A 16361-nucleotide genomic window follows, 5' to 3' on the forward strand; every position below is an offset into this window, starting at 1 on the left:
TATGAAAGCAAAACACTCAAGAAATTTTTAAACACAATGTGGACAATATTGCCCTGGAAATAATAATGTAGGATCAAGTACAGGTAGCCTAGCTTTATTTTTAGATGATTTTCTACCCCAGCACTGTCTACCCCAAGGGCTGGAGTGATAGCACAGCAGGTAGGGCGTTTGCCTTGCACACAGCTGACTAGTTCGACCCGGGTTTAATTCCTCTACCTCTCTCAGAGAGCCTAGCAAACTACCTAGAGCATCTCACCCGCATGGCAAAGCCTGGCAAGCTACCCATGATGTATTTGATATGCCAAACACAGTAACAAGTCTCACAACGGAGATGTTACTGGGCCTGCTCAAGCAAATTGATGACCAATGGGAGGACAGTGCTACAGTGCTTTCTACCCCAGAGTTAATGACTTAAATAAACTCATATAATTCTAAGATACATGACAGAGTAATAATCACAGTGGATAAATTCAGTGGGGCTCAAGCTTCAAATGTGAGATAAAATATTTGGAAGCATGGAAAAATGCTTTCCAACCTTTCAATTCTCTCTCTCCACCCTAACTTCTCAGCACTATTATCCACTCTAAAACTTAGCCCCTGGAGGGGCGGGAAAAAAAAAAAAACCTTAGCCCTTGGTTCAATACCTTGTAATCATCTCCATTAATGGATCATCAATACATCAATAAAATAAGTTGTTTCTAAACAGAAGTTGGTTGTCAACTCTTGAAGATGGTTATCATAAAGATACCTGCTCCATGAGTGCATACTGAGATATTTTTGGCCTCTAAGAAGAGAGGATATTAAGTAGAAACATTCAAGTGCCTCTAATTTCATGGGCAATCCTGGAAGTGGGTCAGTCAAGCAGGCCCTCGAATATAATACTGAGTTGTCCAGAACTACCTAGTAGTCCAACATTCTGTTAGCCTTCTACAGAGCTGTAATGGTATCTGAGTTTCCATGTGTCCCAAGTCTTTCTATAAAGAGGTAACACTGCTTGGTAGCTGTGAATTGACATGGTTATTATGCTATGTATATCCTGGTATATATTTTTGGGTTTTGGTTTTGGTTTTGGGGCCTTATTCACTGTGCTCAGGGATTAATCTTGACTCTGTTCTCAGGTATCCCTCTTGCTCTGTTCTCAGGGATCCTTCCTGCTGGTGCTCAAGGAACCATATGTGGTAGACTTATTAGCTATACTACCTCTTCTCCTCACCACCACCCCCCGCCAATGTAATGTGGGTTTCTTTCTAAGTTGCAGATAGATTGTAACTAAATGCTAAATGTTATGCTTTTATTTTATAAATGATGCTTCTTACCCAATGTCACTCAGGGTGCTCTTTGAACATTTAGAAATAGAGGCAAATTTATCTTGAGTTAATCACATTCTGATATGTAGTAATTTTTTGATTAGGAGAGAGGAAGTCCCAGGCACAAAAGGAAAATCTGTATCCAGGGAAGTAAGCCAATACAGATTTTCTGCTTTCATCCACCTCCACCTTGCTTCTTGCCTGTGTACCATCCCTCCCACACTGCAGCAATCCACAAGATAAGGCCTACCCTGAATACTAACTCTGCTTTTGACTCTTTGTGAATCATCCCATTCATCTAGGACTTCATCTTTTCTTGTCTAGGCTACCAAGGTCTGTATTTTCTGCTTCTCACTTAAGGCTACCCATCATCAAATGGCTTGCTAAAGACAGTGGGAATATTTTTCTTTTTCTTTTTGTTTTTTTTTCTGATTCATTTGAGGGGGGTCGAAACCTGGTGATACACAGAGGCTCTGCACTCTCACTCCTGGAAGTGCTCAGGGAAACATATGGGATGCTGAGGTTGAACCAAGGTCAACCCCATACAAGGCAAGAATCCTACCCACTGTGCTATCTCTCCAGCCCCCAGATTAAAAACTTTATCTTAATGTCTTTCACTCTAATACATAGGTACATGAAAGATGTGAGTTGGTTTGTAAAAATAACTTCTGCATGGATCAAGCCCTTTCTTTATCCCTGACTGCTCAAAGCAGAGTTAAACCAGCTAAGGCTGTATATATGCAGTAGAGTAACAGTTCTCAAACAATATCAAGCATTATCTAAGGGAAATATACTACTGTCCCAGGCTTCTGCCCAAGAGAATTTGCATTGATCACACATACTTGTATGAGGAAGTCCCTTCTTTGCTGATTCTGGACCACACATCACCACAGCAGGAAATCTATCCATCTGTTCTCTCTCCTTAGGAAATGACAGCATTGCAATAATCTCTTTTTACCTCTTAAGACGCTAAATTTATTCCTTATTTCTTCAGCCCACTGTTGAGGAAATATTAGTATTGGCTAAATTGAGATTTTGGTTCATTTTACCCAATTATTAGTGACCAAGTATTGCAAAATACCCACTGAGGGACATAAGTAGCATGTAATTAGACACTCCGCCCCTTTCCCTGGATTACTGCATGGAATGAGTCTTTATATTTGTCACGGGGAAAACCAAACCCCTGATCTGACATTCACTTAATTTTCCATGGTAAAAGTTGTTGCCTTCATCTGTTAGTGAGATTAATTTAAAAAAAATGGTACTTGCCTGAAAATCTAGAGAATTGACTTCTCACCCTGGCTCCATGCCCAGTACCTCCTCCCCTAGTTCTCTCCATGCTAACATACCACTTTCACACCTGCCTGTCACTTAGTACCCAGTTATGGGCACATGGGATAGCATATTTCCATTGAAGACCACCCAGAAACTCCTCTGATACTCCTATTTTCTACTTATCATTGTTGGCAGTGGGAAGCGAGCCTTTGAAGCATTGTGCATGTGCTTGAAGGTATAAGTGCAGGAACATGTCAGAGACCTATCTGGAGACCCTGCGGACCAAATGCTTCCTCTCCTTATCCAATGGTCCACATGCAACCAGAATGCTTCTGAAGTCTCTGTGTGTGGGTCTATATCCATGAACTGGAAACAGTGATGCAGATAACCAATGCTCACGGGGCTCTTCTGAGAATTAAATGGAATTAGAAATGTGATCATATTTTAGAAGCAAAATGACAGAGGTGAAACAGATGTTTGTCAGAACATCCTTGTGTGTGTTGCTAAGAGGACCATCCATGAAGGAATGCCGACATCTGGTTCCAGCCTTCCTGCCAACTATGGGATTTTAGGCAGATCATAAAACAGCTGAATTTCTTTATCTGTCAAATGGGTATTAAAATAGGTTTCCTGCCTTTGACACTGGGACACAATGCAGATCTAAAAGGTTAGGTACAAAAGAGTATTGATAAGTATATAACACAAGTATTCAACAAAGGAAGCATCCACTGTTTCCAGCAAGTCTACCCGGACTGAAGTCCATTCCTTGAGTGCAGAAAAACTGTCATCCTCAGAAGAGTCCCAGAGGGAGAAGTTATCTGTAAACACCAGGCTACTTTATACCTGCAAAAATTCTCTAGGTGCGTCTTTTAATACAAGGAGCACCAGCCTGGGAGCTAAAGATGAAAGCTAGATACTCACCATGAAAACTCACACCACAGGTCCCTTGGGAGAGCATATATCTTAGCAGTGTTGCATCCACCTGGAATAAAACAGTACCTTCCAAGGGCAGAGTGTCATTCCTTCGAATTGTTGGATAGAAATAATTCATATTTAAGAAGCTATAAAATGGCTACCACAGACCATAACTTTAAAATATATATATTAAAAAAAGAAAAACCTGCTTTGCAGAATTGTAGCTGAAGGAATTGTATACAATGTTAGAAGTGTGGCAGTGAGATGATGCTATGATGACTAAAAGCAAAGAGCAGCATCAACCATAGATGTCACTGACTTAGAAGAAAATCCCACAAGGGTAAAGAGGCAGCCATGTCCCTGAGCTTCGGTTCATAGGCACCCGCAGGGAACATATCACCTAAGTTGGTACTGAAACATGATCTATGATTTGAAGAGCACAAAGGATAACCATGCCAAAGAAAAATTGAGTTAGGAGGAGAACAGAAAGAAAACAACATAGAAGTTTTATTAATAGAATGGTAGAATTGACTCATTCTTGAAATAACACTTAAGACCCTACCCCACTTACTATCCCAAGTTGAAAGATTGAAAACTAAAACTATTCTAGTTCTCTCTAATAGGTTTAAAAACAGACAGTATAGAAATTCAACTTCTCTATTATTGTTCTGTTTTGTTGGTACCACACCTGGTGGTGCTCAAGGCTTACTTCTGACTCTACACTCAGGAATCACTCCTGGCCATCTCAGAGGACCAGGTGGGATGCCAGGAATCAAGTCAGTGTTGACCATGTGCAAGGCAAACATACTATAGATTTGGCCCCCAAATTCAGCTTCTCTATGGACCAGAATGATAATACAGCAGATAGGGTTCTTGCCTTGCACACAGCCCACCTGGGTTCAATCCCCAGAAACTCATATGGTTCCCCAAGTCCCTCCAGATGCAATCTCTGAGAGCAGAGCCAGGAATAATTCTTTAGCTTCACTGGGTAAGGCTCCCCCCTTCCCCAGCAAAAAAAAAAAAAGAAAGAAAAATCAACTTCTCTAAAGATACATGAAATGATGAGTGGTGGTCCTTAATGAGTTCTGATAAATGGCAGCTCCTTGTTAGAGATTTTGATGATCCTCTTCACCCTGCCGCAACGTGTCCCTTCCTTTTGGTTCACAATGTCCAGAAAGAGCTAAGTGTCTGTTGCCCTTGTGAGAAAAATTTGCATAGTGTTACTGTACGCATTGGCACTATCCCCTCACAAGTGCCTCCATGAGAGGGCAGGGTTGCCGGTTAGCTGATGCACTACTGACCAATGATAGAAGAGGGTGTAGAGGCCAAAGAGAGAATGTAATTTCTCACATATTTGGAGCAACATTGATGCTAAGCACAAATGAGTTGTCTGTAAGGAAGATGAGGACAAAGGTATTAAAATTCTGAATTTTTTTACATAAAAAAACATTCACAATATTATTACATTTTAGATAACTACATTAAACAACATAACTTTATATTTTATTTTTGCTAAAAGAAAGATGTCTTGTATAAGCACTGTTACATTTTAGGCCAAATCCATTGAAACAGGAAGCTGAGGGGAGCCCATATCTATAGTAAGAAATTGTCTTTGGCCATCAATGGGGAAGCGGGAAGCGGTGTGTGTGTGTGTGTGTGTGTGTGTGTGTGTGTGTGTGTGTGTGTGTGTGTAAAGTGTGATTTCAGAGGTATGAACCTATTTAAGCAGAAACATACTGCCAAAGTCAGAGAGAACCATCTCACCTGCCCACTCCCAGGACTTATGGTTCCATTGTCTCCAGAAAAGCCTATGAGGGAAATCTTTCCCATCAATCCTCTCTTGTCAAACCTCTGCCTCACAATAGATAGCAGGCAGTTCCCAAAACTTCACTCCTCATCAGAGAGACCAGTCCAGCCTAACCATCCTAGAATGTAGCACTGTAGCACTGTCCTCCCGTTGTTCATCATTTTGCTCAAGCGGGCCCAGTAACGTCTCCATTGCGAGGAGTTCTTGTTACTGTGTTTGGCATATCGTGTGCAGGTGAGAGGTGAGATACTTTCGGTAGCTTGTCGGGCTCTCCAAGAGGGGTGGAGGAATTGAATTCGGGTTGAACTCCATGTCCATCACGTGCAAGGCAAACGCCCTACCGTTGTGCTATCGCTCTGACCCTAGAATAGAATTAACATATTTCAAAAGTATATTTTAGCTCACAAATATAATTTAGTCTTTAGCAAGTATCTGGCTAAAAGGAATACAGAGAATTTAGATGTGATCATCACAGTCAAGTTACCTCCTTGGATACCTGGCAGGTTCCTTCCATAGCTCCCCTGAGTCATGAGTTCTGATCTCCTGGAAGTACTTGCCATTGGAACTGAGTCCAGGGAAGGTCTGTGACTGAAGAAGTGAATCTACTTTTCTCCAAAAGTAATTTAGCATTTCCCTAAAGAATTAAGATGCTGGTGCCTGGAAGACGGCTTAAATAGCCAGAACATATGGGAACTCTGGGAGCTTGGGAGCTCCTGCTTTGATCCTTAGTACCATACCATCTCTTGAACATTGCTGGAATTATTTCCTCCATAATCCCGAATAATTGGAAATCTGACTTCAAGTGGACCAAGTTACTCTGGTCCAAACTATTAGAACCAGAAAGTTGCAGGCCAACAAAGGCAGAATAGGGTATAAACCATGTGTGTTAGGTGGAGGAGACCAGCAGTACCCTCAGATCTATGAGTCAGGGATAGAACTGATGGCTTGTCGTGATCACATCATTCTGAAGGCTCAGGACTGGACTTTCTAGGGTTCCGTGCTAATCAGTGCAGAGGCAATGATTTTGCCTCTCCGAAGAAGGCAAAAGGAAATACGATTCCAGGGAAAGGAAATAATGAACTGACTTGGTTAGAGCCCTTGGCCATGGAGGGTGCTTGTGCTATGTCCAGGGTCCCCTGTGCTAGGTTACTAGATAGTGGCATGCAGTGCAATACTAGTAAATGTGTCCACCCACCCCTGGTTTATGCAGTCAAAGAGGGAGATAAAAATGGAGCACAAAGCTTCACTCTTGAATATCATTTCCTTGTAAGACAATGAATGCCTCATTTGAATATGTGTTCTTAGTCACTATTTGTTTTTATTCAAGCAGTCATTAACCTCCTACTATGTCTCCATCTTTTATAATAAAAATAGCAGTGTTAGGAAGGATAACAACACTCCCCAGCATGGCACCCTCCCTGTGCATCATTCTGCATGGCAAAGACGGGAGAAAAATGACAGGCACCCCTGAACCAGTCGCTGATAAGGCCACCAAGGCAGGCAGGAGCCAGGTGATTGTGTGAGAGATGCTGCTTGCATAGTGTTTGGGAAATTTCCATTATGAAACCCACTTACAAAGAAAGTATCTAAAAGAATAAAGGGGTGATTAATTAACAAGTGACTTGGAATACTCAGTCCCTGAACAAACTGGCAAGGTATGCAAATTTTTGCAGCCCAAAGAGTCAGCTAAGAACATACATCCTAATCCAGGAGGGCTGAATTCTATAATGAAAAATAGCCAGTGTGATAGGAGTGGGGGTGGGGATACTGATAGAGGAGGGGAGGCAGATGCCAAGAGAAGGCACCAATTTTACAATTTCTGCTTCTCTGATAAAGTCCTGTCATTCACTAGTGAATTTGCAATTGTACAACAGCTGTGAAACGGTCATGATTTTAGCCCTGTTCCTTGCTGTGACCTGCGTTTCAGGATCTCCCCAAACAGGCCTCGGGAATGTACTGGTATATATGGTAGAAGGTGTCTGATTCCAGTTGGAATTAACCTCAGTCAGCAAAGACTACTGAGTTGACCTTGAGCTGTCAAATCTAATCATAGCAGCAAGAGTTTGGAATTTGTATTTCCAAGAGTCTGGAATTTGGAGTTTTTTATTTCCATATGTGCAAATACCCCCTTGCTACATTTTTCTCAAAGGTTGTCACTTGCTAGAACATATTTGCTTAACAACCTTTTAAATTTTATCTACTATCTTATTTTATCTTCACTCATTAGAAATATGCTTCATTATCTTTTCCCTTTACCACTTCAAGTAAATCTTTGCCTCCCCTGTATAATATCCTTCTCAATATGAGTGAGAAAAGAATCGACTTGAGCTCTCAACTTCAGGTAGGATTCTTACTCTACTCAAGACTCATTTTCACCATATGTGCCATGCCCCTCAAATTCTGATGTGACAGTAAAGCGAAATAATGTCTGTAATGTGAATAGTGCATTGCCTATAACAGAGAACAGACAATAGGTACTGTCTCATGATTCATAAAATTATGTTATCAATACAGCCAGACAGAATTATTTGATTTTCCTTGATTTCAATCTTAGCTCACTATGTCTAAGCCCTTGTCTACAAGTTTCCCTTATATTTCTAGGCCTTTCTATGTGTTTCCTTAAACATATATTTCCTACAGTCTTAGTCATCTTATTTATTTATTTTTTTATTTATTTCTTGAATCACTGTGGGAAAGGTTACAAAGCTTTCAGGTTTAGGTCTCAGTCATGCAAATATCAAACACATTTCCCTTTACCAATACATATTTTATACCATGAGGAACCCCAATAAAAACCCACCCCCACCCCTCCCAGTCCCTGTGAGGCAGATGAATTCTAGTTAACACTCTATCTGCTTTGATTAGATTCATTGTTTCAATAAAAGATTCACCACTATTATTTAGAGTTTACACCCCTCCCCAAATCAGACATGCTGAAAAAGCATTGTGAAGTGATTTGCTTTCTACAGCTGGGTTCAAGAATTAAATGTTGGTTTTGGATTTCTGCTATTTTACTTATTGACCCTGGAAGTATTTCTACTGAAAGTCAGATAGTTAAGAAATTGGTTTCTGTGCTCTGGAGTCGTGGCCGTGTTGGAGAGCCACTCGTGGGGGGCAACTGGTGGCCTCGTTAGAGCGTGAAGGGCGGACCGAAACGCCCCCCTTCCCATGAGGTTTTAGTTGCCCCCACACCCCTGGCTCATACCTGCTGTCCACGAGGCTCCCATGCGGCCGCCATCTTTTTTTCCAGAGAGGAGAGGGCGACTGGGGCAACACCCTTTCCCCTCCGGACAGACAAGATGGCCTGGATTAATGCATAGTCCGTTCACTTTTCTGCTCCAAGCTGCCGGGTTCTGCATTAAGTCCTTGTGCTTCTGGGGCTGTGGCTGTGCTGGAGAGCCGCTCGCGGGGGGCAACTGGTGACCTCGGTAGGGCGTGAAGGAAGGACCGAAACGCCCCCCTTCCCATGAGGTTTTAGTCACCCCCACACCCCCAGCTCATACCTGCTGTCCACAAGGCTCCCATGCGGCCGCCATCTTTCTTTCCAGAGAAGAGAGGGCGAATGGGGCAACACCCTTTCCCCTCTGGGCAGACATGATGGCCTGGATTAACGCATAGTCCATTCACTTTTCTGCTCCAAGCTGCTGGGTTCTGCATTAAGTCCTTGTGCTTCTGGGGCTGTGGCCATGCTGGAGAGCCGCTCGCGGGGGGCAACTGGTGACCTCGGTAGGGCGTGAAGGAAGGACCGAAACGCCCCCCTTCCCATGAGGTTTTAGTCGCCCCCACGCCCCCAGCTCATACCTGCTGTCCACAAGGCTCCCATGCGGCCACCATCTTTCTTTCCAAAGAAGAGAGGGCGAATGGGGCAACACCCTTTCCCCTCCCGGTAGACATGATGGCCTGGATTAATGCATAGTCCATTCACTTTTCTGCTCCAAGCTGCTGGGTTATGCATTAAGTCCTTGTGTTTCTGGGGCTATGGCCGTGCTCCAAACTTAACTCTGATTTTCAGGGAGAAACGTTGGGTGGTTTACTTCCCATGGATCACTTTGTATATAGAGAGATGTCGCGCGGCCGCGTATGCGGCTTATGCAGCCGCGCGGCTTGGTGAAAAAGTCCTAGTTCCCGCATACTCGAGCTGTGCTTGTAGAGGCTTCTGGTCACCGGGGTTCCATCTGGGGGAGGCGGGATGTGGTACCTACCCCATCTGGGACTTCCCAATGATCTCAGCTCTTTTAGGAACCTGTTTTTTTTTTCCTTCGGGAGCTGTGGATCCCCGCCCTCCATGTGGCCCTTCTCTTCGGCTGTATCAGTCTGAGTAATTTTAAATGTCATCTCAAATGCTTCTCTTGTCCAGATTCTCCAGACATGTTCTCTTTGGCTCTGAAACCCAGAGAGCTTCATACTATTTTCATGTCACTTAATATGCTATATTACACTTGTCTATCTTGTACCTGTTCCTAAGTTAAAGAATTCAGAAGACTGCGAATATATTGTCTTTGACTGCTAATATGAAAGCAATAAATGTATTTTGAGTTCTGGTATTTTCAAGTTTATGATACCTGTATTTGGGGCTTGACAGAAGTTAAACTTAATTTCATTTAAACCAAGAGAATGTGATGGTTCTTTAAGGCCATATGATACTCAAATCATGGGGAATGATGAGACCACAACTATGGAATGAGCAGGAGGTTTTGAGTGTTATTAGGATGTCATTTGAAAAAGGGCACAAAAAGTGTGTCATTTTCTCCTCTTAGAGGAGGAGATGGAAAGAGGGGTGTCAGTCTGACCAATTTCCAACTTCTTTTCCTTAAATGATGCTTTCATGCTCTTAATACTTTCTACTCCTCAATATTCAATGATCCGTTTTAGCTCATAACAGATCCTCATCTCCAACTTCAAAGAACCATTGTGGGTATTGGGAACTACTCCTTCACCCCACACTCTTGTTTCATCCATCTCTGAATCAAGGGAGATGCCGTGATTTTGAACTTTCAACATTTTGGATTGACTACTTTTCTCTCTCTAAATAATGACCTTTAAGTCAGAGGTGCTGGCTTTGCTTCCTAGCCATGATTTACAGCTTCAATTCCTCTTACAAATGAAACTTGTCCTTAATGAGATAAAGAGACTTTTAAGTCTGATGAAACTCTGAAATGTCAATTGCTAACAAGTAAAGGAAAATGTTTTAGAGCTATTTTATACTTCATGGACTAATAAGACGCTATAATTCAATTAAGCAGCTTTACAGAATTTCTGGTTTTAGTATTATTTTAAATAATACTAAAGTTTTATCATTAATCTGTTTTGTTCCACATAGCAGCAGTAATAGAAATCTGAAATTTCTTGAACTGAACCAAAAGCAGGGAAAATTTCTGAGCCAGGGCAATCCTTAGAATCACTGCATTGTTAGTAGGTTTACTAACTGGCAGCCTGAAGGCAATCTATTTTATTAAGAGATTGAAAAATAGTTTAAAAAACCAGCATGTGAAGATTTCAATCAGGAATAGATGGGCACTTTTTAAAACTGCAATTGGTTTCTAAAGAATGGGCAAGATAAGAATTGATAGAGGTGAATAGCTATCAAAACGTGGGGTGAAAAAGAAAGAAGTAAATTGCCACCTACTTGAAGTGAATAGCTCTTGTAATGTAATGGGTTTTAAACTTTAAAATTGTTTTGTGCTGTGACATACAGAACAGTGGAAGTCTGGATTGAGAGTGTTTATTGGTTTTTTCCAATGAAAGATTGCCTGTTTGGTATTTGAATAATAATCTCCATATAAAAATATGCTAATGCAATTATGCTAACTAGTATTTTCTATAATTCAAGACTCTGTTTATAATAATATATCATATTTTGCAGTCAGGTAGGAATCGATTTGTCCCCTCCACCTGGGCCCAGAGAGAGGAAGAGAAACTTTAATGCACAGTTCTCTACAATCCAGTGCTCTCTGAAGCTATAGTTTCCGGCAAGGTGATAAAATAAATCTTGACAAAAATACATTCATTGCCACATGCTGCTAATCAGATAGAAAGTTGATTGTTTCAAATTCTGCTGATACTCTTGCTTTGGTCAAACTCAGAGATGAAAACATGATGGCAGGAAAATATTAGCCAAATTCAAAGTAAAAGAAATGAAAGTGTTTTGGATTGTTTCAAAATGAAATAATAGGCCAGTGGCATCTGTTATTATATACTGTGTAATAACACACTTATAATATTAATAAATCCATACATAAAATAAATATTTTATTAGTAAGATAATATTACCCATACAAGAAAACACAAATTACAAAGTTGAGTCTGTAGTCATCTGAATCTGTTTTTATGTTGTGGTTATATTAAGACATTTTTCACAAGATTCGTCCATTGTTCTTATGCCTATTCTTAATATTATTAACAAAGGCAGAGCCCCTGGTTCCTTATAGTGCAAGAGTTTGCCTTGAACCATGAAAACTAGCACAGAAAATGTTACTAATATAATAGCAACCCAATGAATCACAAAGTTCTCTAAGTGCTATTTTGGTCAGTAGTATTATAATGAAGATGAGGGTGCTGAGAGTTACAGCCTAAGTAAAAGTGATATATCTATCAGCAGGTGGGTTACACTCCTAACTGTTCACAGCTCATAAAGTGGGTCCAATTTAACTATTAAAATTCAGAATGAGATAGGATAAATCCTCTATATAGATCTCTCTCAAACTCTAACCAACTCTAACATCACAGAAGAACATTGCCAAACATGGAGCACGTGACTTGCCAAAGATGCCCCAAAGTATTGTGGCTCTGGAAAGTGGGAGGTGATTTCCATGCCCAAACCATAGCACTGTATACCACTGTCCTCCTGTTGTTCATTGATTTGCTCGAGCAGGCACCAGTAATGTCTCACAACAAATTGTGAGACTTGTTGTTACTGTTTTTGGCATATTGAATACTTCACGGGTAGCTTTCCAGGCTTTGCCGTGAGGGTGCGATACTCTTGGTAGCTTGCTGGGCTCTCTGAGAGGGGCGGAGGAATCGAACCAGGGTTGGCCTGGTTCACCTGTGTGCAAGGCAAGCACCCTACCTGCTGTGCTGTTGCTCCAGCCTACACTAAGTATAATACCCTTAAAGACATGTTAAATTTTGGGTTAACCCTCTTGTTAAGGTTTTAATAATTGGAATAAAATTCCCAGAATAGTAAGTGAGGAATGGTTGAAATTTAGACTGTATATTGGAAAATGAAGACAATCATTCTCTAATGTGTTCAAGGTAGTCAAATAAATGTAGTTTTCTAGTTGACTCCAGAAAACAGACACGATTTCTATAATAGCCTGGATTCTATAATAGCCTGGATCATTTTCTCTTTCTGCAGGTACCAAGCCTTATGTGAATTTTGTTTGTGGTTCTGTTGTTGTCCAGGTTCATTGGGGTATAATATTTGAAGGAATAACTGACAATTCTTATCAATGTTACAGATCAATAGTCATAGCACTGTAGCACTGTCCTCCCATTGTTCATGCATTTGCTCAAGCGGACCCCAGTAATGTCTCCATTGTGAGACTTTTTGTTACTGTTTTTAGCATATCGAATATGCCACGGGGAGCTTGCCAGGCTCTGCCATGCAGGCAGAACACTCTCGGTAGCTTGCCGGGCTCTTCAAGAGGGACAATAGTCATCGAAACAAAGATAAACATTTCCAGCCTTGATTTTCTATTTGTCCATAGGTATTCTTTCCTTTCCCTTCTCTAGACAGCTTCCCATACAGTTTTTCCCCCTTTGCATTTGGGAGCTCTGAAACTACGTGACCAGGAGAAATGAGTTGATTCAAGCCTCTTGCAGCTTCCCGGGGACCTTTCTATTTTTGTTCAATTGCAGTGACAGGTGATTTGAGGTGATGATAAATCCTTGCATTTAGAGCCTTGATTGCCTGAATAAATAGGTTGGATAGCTTCAGTAATTGGATAATTAAAGCAAAATGGAGATGCCAGTGGGGCCAGAAGCTGAGAAAGGCAGGGTGACTGGAGATTTCTTTCTGGAAAAGCTGAAATCTCAAGTATAGTAGTAGACCAGATTAAACCAAAAATATGCACACCACACAGTGAAAATAAATAGGAAGCCAAGGAGAAGGGTCTTAATTTAACTGGAACCCAAAGTTAAGGTGCAAATTGAAAGGAATAGCAAACTTGAACTTCCTTTGCAGGGTTTTCCCTAAAGCATGTTAAGATCCCTGCTCGGGGCTGCATATTTGTCAAAGAGGAGAAAACAGAGGGTAGTGCACTATTCTGAATAAGTGCACACACATGCACTTGTGCACTCTCATGCACACACATATGTATCCTGAACCAAATGAAGACGCACATACACATAAACAAATCCCACTTTGTCCTTTCTTTCCCTCCCTTTCTTATTCCCTTTAAGCCTGGTCTGTAACAGTTACAGATGGACTCATAAATCTATGAGAAGCCAGAGAGGGTACCAATGAAGGCATCTGTGACACTGAGACCTCAAAGGAGCAGAAGAGAGAGCAGAAGAGAGTTTTTGCAGGAGGAGGTGGTGGAGAAAGAGTGCAGAGAGTATGGTGTTCGCCTTGCATGTGGTTGACCCAAGTTTTATCCTAAACATAAAAAGAATGAGGAGGAGAAGAGGGAGAGAAGAAGAAAAAGGAGAGATCTGAGCCATAAGACTGGCCTCTCCTAGCTCCTAGATAGTGGGTAAACCTCAGGGGGATAAGTCACTCGCCGAGAATTCCATTATGAAACAAAAGAATGGAATGACTTTCTCCTCCAGCCTTGTCATATGAGATGCTCTTCTATCAGGCATATCTACTATCACTGGAGCTCTGGAAGGATCCTCATCTGTCCTAGACTCCATCTGGGAGCAGACACATCTCTGTCAGCCCCCAGACAGACTCAACACTATGGTGCCTCTTATTATCACACACACACACACACACACACACACACACTCACACACACACACCCCACCACCACCACTAGAGATTATCACCAGGCACCAAGAACTTGACCACTGCACTCCCAGCCTAGCCTGCAGCAGCTTCAGAGTTGTGTTTTGAGCTAGGCCAACTATACCTGATACATAATCAATAGGTAAGCCTTAATCACCTTGCTGTTTCAATTGTATTAATAAGGAGGTTGAGACTTGAAAACGATTGTTAATTTTCAGAGGCTGGTAACTCTCCAAAGGAGAATTCATCCTCATACAGAAAGCAAAACTCATGCTCTCGTCATATATAATACTTCTGAAAACCACCTTCTAGGAGGGGATCTGTGCTGGGGATCTTGGGTTATAAAAACCCTTTTGTACTTGGTTTTCTGTTGCCTTAATGTCTTCACTCATATTTCTAACAAAACTTATTTGATTGGGCACTGTATACAAGGGATCATGAAAGTCACAGAAACAGTAGTAGTGAATGGCGTGGAGGGAGAAAAATGAAATTTTAGGATCTACAGTCAGGTCTTTGCCCGAGTCAATGCTCCGTTAATATTCATACAAACAAAAGTATTTGAGTTAAACCTCCAAAATCACTTCCTGGAGGGTAGGCAGCAAAGCGCTTTTCTACTTGACTATCTGAGGCCCATCAGGGAGACCTGAGGAAGAGGAGACAATCCTTCCTACTACTGTCATAACCACAAGCCTATCTTAAACACACCAAGAAATGTGTTTGAGAATATTCAAGAGAATTCACCTACTGTTTTAAGAATTACACATCCAAACAGGCAGGATGGAATCAGTCACAAGTTTAAAGAAAGCCTTCATGGGGCTGGAGCCATAATACAGTGGGTAGGGTATTTGCCTTGCTGGTGGCCAATCCGGGTTCAATTCCCAGCATCCCGTATGCTCCCCCCCAAGCACTGCCAGGAGTAATTCCTGAGTGCAGAGCCAGGAGTAACCCCTGAGTATTGCTGGGTGTGACCCAAAAAGAAAAAAAAAAGTGGGTGTGGGGGACAAAAAGATAGTACAGGAGTTAAAGCACTTGCCTTGCATGTGGCCAACCAGGGTTTGATCCTCAAAACCCCATGTGGTTCCCTAAACTCCACCAGGAGTTATTCTTGAACACAGAGACAGAAATAAGCACTGAGCCAGCCAGGTGTGGCCCAAAAACTCAAACCAAAAAAAACCAAAACAAAACAAAACAAAACAGTTCAGGGACCAGGCAGATAGCCCAGTGGTCTAAGCATCTGCTTTGCATTCCAGGGGCCCTTATTCAGTCCCTGACAACTCATGCTCTACTGAGGACTTCCAGGATTCCATAAACAACTCCCAAGTTTCAAGATGGAAGTAACCTCTGAACACCCCTGTGTAGCCCCAGCTCAAAAAGCAAAAAAATTTAAAAAGAAAGAAAAGAAAGCCTTTATTTGTATTCATGTGTGTCCATGCACGTGTACATGAAAGATAAGAGATTTTCGTATAAGACTTGATTGTTCAAGTTGGTTTATAATAACTAAATCAACTGGTTAGCACATCTGTCTGTCTGGAGGCTATACAATATGATTTCCATTCAAATTATGAATGGTAATCCTATGAGAAGAAACCAAAACAATTGAAATCATTCCATTAAAAAGATTGAAATAAAAGATTTGTTTCTGATCTGTGATAGAAAAAATGGCAAGACTTGCTTCTGGTGTCAAGATAGAAATCAAGTGCCAATGAGGTTGTCTGGCTAAAACTCTTAACTGAGAGCTCTGAGGAACACACATGTAGTTTATTTCTGTCCCAGCCAGACTAGCGGTCCCTTCTGTACAAGTCCCCTTAAATTTTTCCAGTGACCCTAAGTGACTCCAATTTTACCTGGAGTCTCTTGCATCCTAGAATAGGAGAAGGCAGTTGAAGACCTGCTATGAAACCCAAGATAGGTGCCTGGTTTGTTCATCAGTTTCCTGCAAGTTACTGAGTTGAATTAGAATAAGGAATTTGATGTTTTATAAAGAAAGAAAAGAAACTACTGAGTTGCATGCTATCTTCCTGGAATACTTCCTTGGGGTTTTCCTTTGGGGAAAAAATAATGTCTGAAAAAAATAACATCATGAACCATCAGCAGGACTCATTCCCGGAGC

The sequence above is a fragment of the Sorex fumeus genome, unplaced genomic scaffold, assembly GCF_029834395.1.
Source record: "Sorex fumeus unplaced genomic scaffold, SorFum_2.1 ptg000128l, whole genome shotgun sequence".
Lineage (NCBI taxonomy): Eukaryota > Metazoa > Chordata > Mammalia > Eulipotyphla > Soricidae > Sorex > Sorex fumeus.